We start from the raw sequence: 4,237 nt of genomic DNA, 5'->3' as shown, positions 1-4,237 counted from the left end.
GTAAATACATAAAATATCTATTTTTTTAAGTAACAAAGAAGGGCTGGAAAAGTGGCTCAGCAGTTAGATGAAGAGGTGCCCCCCACACCCAAACTGGCCATTTCTACTATGCTTCTTACCTTAAATTTTTTAAATTTGGATGCTCATGGCCATTCAGCTGCCGAGCACCGTGGACAATGGCCTGTGCCACCTAAAGAGTTAGTAACATGGAAAGATGTCCTCACTGGTGATTGGAAAGGCCTGGATCCTATTTTAATACGATCCAGGGGAGCTATTTGTGTGTTTCCACAGGGAGAAGAAAGCCCGATTTGGATCCCAGAATGTCTAACACGTCGAGTGCTACCAGAACAAGATGCTGTTCCACCTGCTTCTGATGAGCCTGTCCTGCATGACGATGCAAGCGGAACCGCGATAGGGGATTCTGTCGGTGTTTCCACAACCGATGCACATTTGCCTTAATGCAAAACTATTTCCTCCTTTGTTTGACACCATTATAACCTTTGATGTACCGTGCTTGCCCTTAGACATGGAGATAGCAGAGTTAGGGGAAAATAGAACTTTTGCCTTAATAAGTAATTTTTGGCATGATTTTGTGCAGAGAGACTGTGTTTCTGCTCTAGATGGTGTGCAAACTCCGTACTCAACAACAACGTGACAAAGTGGTCATAGCACAAGCTCTTGCTGCACTCAAAATGGGCACCTCTCGTGCTCGCTTCGGCAGCACATATACTAAAAATGGAACGATACAGAGAAGATTAGCATGGCCCTTGTGCAAGGATGACACGCAAATTCGTGAAGCGTTTCATATTTTTAAGAAAAAAAAATGGGCACCTCTCCCTCTGTTTGGCTTAGTATGCTTTAGGAAAAATGTTGGGTCTGTGTCTGGATAGCCCCTGCACCCTGAGCCTTCGAGGCACCAGGAATGGGTGTCCTACACATAGGCAGCCTTTGCACCCTGCAGGGCTTGTTCCCATTGCACGCAGGAAGGTGCCTTGCCCAAAATTATTGCTGATCATGGTCTTGAACCCTAAAGGTCCAACAAGAGCCTGATGGTCGATCGACCATGTTTTATGTTTTATTTAAGAGAGAAGGGGGAGATGTTGAGAGCCGTTTGTGCCGCACCCAAACATGGCGCTGGCTTCCCGCCGATGACTCAGCAAACACAGCTGTTGCCCAGCCCAAGAGACATAGTGCGCATGTGCCACAGACGTCACAGCCCACTCTCAGGGCATGCTAATGAGCTACTGGAGGGCGCACCAATCAGGTAGCGACACTAGTCTCCTGGGCATATATAAGCAGTGCATTTTTCTTTCACGTGGGTCCCCTGCTCAGAGTATTGTACAATAAAGGTTGTTCGCAGAAGAATCCTGTTGTTGCACGCCTTTCCTGCCAGCGGGAAGTGGGGCGCATGACAGTTAGAGGCATTTCTACTCTTGCAATGGACCCAGGTTTGGTACCAAGCACCCACATGGCAGCCCATAACTGCTTGTCACTCCAGTTCCAGAGGATCTGACTGCCTCCCCTGGCTGCTATGAATACCAGACTTTCACGTGGTACATCCCATTCCAAGTGAAGCTCAACTTGACTCCAATATTTTATTCCTTTCTGATACCCTCATACTCAATTCCTGCTTTGTTCCCCATGGAGTGTATTTGTTCCTGTTTCAGATACAGGCATATTTGTGGTTTGAAAAAATGGTCCCCATAGTCTTGCAGGGGGCTGGCACTATTAGGAGGTGTGGCCTTGGAGTGGGTGAGGCTTTGTTGAAAGAAGTGTGTCACTTGGGTGAGCTTTAAGGTCTCAGATGCTTAAGTCAGGTCAGCAGTTTATGTTCTCCTGCAGCCGGCAGACCCAGTTGTAGAACATCCAGCTCCATCTCCAGCACCATGTCTGCCTGCATGATGCCGTGCTTCCTGCCAGGATAATAGACTAAACTTCTGAAACTGTAAGCCAACCCCAATTAAATATTTTCCTTTATATTAGTTGCTGTGGTCCTGGTGTCTCTTCGCAGCAGTAAAACCCTAACCAAGACAAGCATGCCCCTGGTACCAGTGCTGAGTATCTGCTGGAAGATTAACTGTCTGGAAAAAGGAAGGAAAGAAGGAAGAAAGGAAGGAAAGATGGAGGGAGGGAAAGAAAAGTATAAATGAGGAAGAAGTAAGGGGATAGGGAAGAAGTAAAGGAGGAGATGAGGAGGAAAGGGAGAAGGAAGCAGCAATAATTCAGGAGTTCCTGCTCAGTTTCTTTCTTTCTTTCTTTCTTTCTTTCTTTCTTTCTTTCTTTCTTTCTTTCTTTCTTTCTTTCTTTCTTTCTTTCTATTTTAAAAGATCTTGTCTCAAGTTTATTTGTAAAAACAGCAGAGGACACTGGTCATCTGCAGTAGTGTGTGGGTGGGTGTGTCACGGCAGTCTGTCCGTCTGTCTTCACTTTGGCAGGGGCCTTTTCTACGGAGCCTTCACAGGGGCCTGGGCACCTTTGGGAGCCTGAGCTGGAGCCGAAGCCTGGGCCTGAGCTGGAGCTTTGGCCTCTGCCTTGGTTTGAACCTTGGGCGTTGGTTGGCAGAGCCTACGACCCTTGGCCCTGTAGCTTCGAATCTTCTTCCCAAGTTTGGGGTGAGCGATGAAAGCCAGATGGCCGAGTTTGCAGCTGGGATGCCTTTGGCATCTTGGGCTTGATGGCCTGAGGCTTCACAAGCGCCTTGATGGCCTCTGCTCGTGCACTCACTGCCTTTGCATTCTTGGCCTGCATCTTCTTCAGGCCTTCCTTGTTGTGCTTCTTGGCAAAACGCATGTTCCTCAGGAACTCGGGATCAACCCCCTTAAGAGATTCGTATCTTTGTGACCGGGGTTTCTTGATACCATTCCTGTGCCATTTGCGGGACTGGTTGTGGGTGGTGTGGTTCTTGGACTTGGCCATGTCTGCACGGTAACCCGCGGCTCCTGCAGTGCCTGGGACCGGAAGAGGAGGGACCAAGTAATTCTTGATACTCTTGTACATTACATCATTTCCCAAGGAACCAACCATGGCTGTATGCTTCTTAAGGTGACATTTTATTTTGAAGGAAGTCTTGACTTTTATTATGCAATATTCTATCCTCACACATTTTCTTTTTCTTCCTCTTCTGTTCTCCTTCCGTCCTCCCATGGCTTCTTAGGGTCAAGGACCTCAACATACGGCCAGATACACTGACCCTGATAGAAGAGAAAGTGGTAAGTAGTCTTGAAATTATTGGCAAAGAAAAAGACTTTATAAACAGAATAGCATTAGTACATGCACTAAGACTAACAATAAATAGTACCTTATGAAGCTGAAAGTTTCTATAAGCAAGGATACCATCACTTGGACAAAGTGTACGCCTTCACATGGGAAAAGGTTTTTTACCAACTACACATCTGTACCGGCTTCTTGTTTTGTGTCAACTTGACACAAGCTGGAGTTATCACAGAGAAAGGAGCCTCAGTTGAGGAAATGCCTCCATGAGATCCAGCTGTAAGGCATTTTCTCAACTAGTGATCAAGGGGAGGGCCCCGCCCATTGTGAGTCATACCATCCCTGGGCTGGTAGACCTGGGTTCTATAAGAAAGCAGGCTGAGCAAGCCAGGGGGAAGCAATGCAGTAAGTAGCACTCCTCTATTGCCTCTACATCAGCTCCTGCTTCCTGACCTGCTTGAGTTCCAGTCCTGACTTCCTTTGGTGATGAACAGCAATATAGAAGTGTAAGCTGAATAAAACCTTTCCTCCCCAACTTGCTTCTTAGTCCTGATGTTTTGTGCAGGAATAGAAACCCTGACTAAGACACCATCTGATGGATCATTAATATCTAAAATATATAAAGAACAAAAAACTAAACAAAAAAAACACCAGACATCAAGAAAACAACCCGGGGCTGGAGAGATGGCTCACTGGTTAAGAACACTGACTGCTCTTCCAGAGTTCCTGAGTTCAAATCCCAGCAACCACATGTTGGCTCACAACCATCTGTAATGAGATTGATGCCCTCTTCTGGTGTGTCTGAAGACAGCTATATATATATATATATATAATTTAAATATATATTTATAATATTTATAAGTATACATATTATAATATTTATATATTTAATTATAATATAGTAATATATAAATATATAATATAATATATAATAATATATAAATAAATATAAATATATATTTAATTAATAATATATTTAAATATATATATATTTGTAATATTTATATATATTATAATGTTTATAAAT

The 4,237-nt window shown here is 44.4% G+C and overlaps 1 pseudogene across 1 annotated transcript; it reads right to left on the bottom strand.

Annotated features, from left to right (window-relative positions):
- Window positions 1-2,444: 2,444 nt before the first annotated feature.
- Window positions 2,445-2,916, bottom strand: LOC308415497 (large ribosomal subunit protein eL29-like; annotated as a pseudogene). The gene has a single exon. The product of its transcript is annotated as a large ribosomal subunit protein eL29-like (transcript).
- Window positions 2,917-4,237: the final 1,321 nt, after the last annotated feature.

Source organism: Micromys minutus (assembly GCF_963924665.1).
Source record: "Micromys minutus genome assembly, chromosome: X".
Lineage (NCBI taxonomy): Eukaryota > Metazoa > Chordata > Mammalia > Rodentia > Muridae > Micromys > Micromys minutus.
The sequence above is the reverse complement of the archived record's forward strand: the minus strand, read 5'-3'. Positions and strand labels throughout refer to the sequence as shown.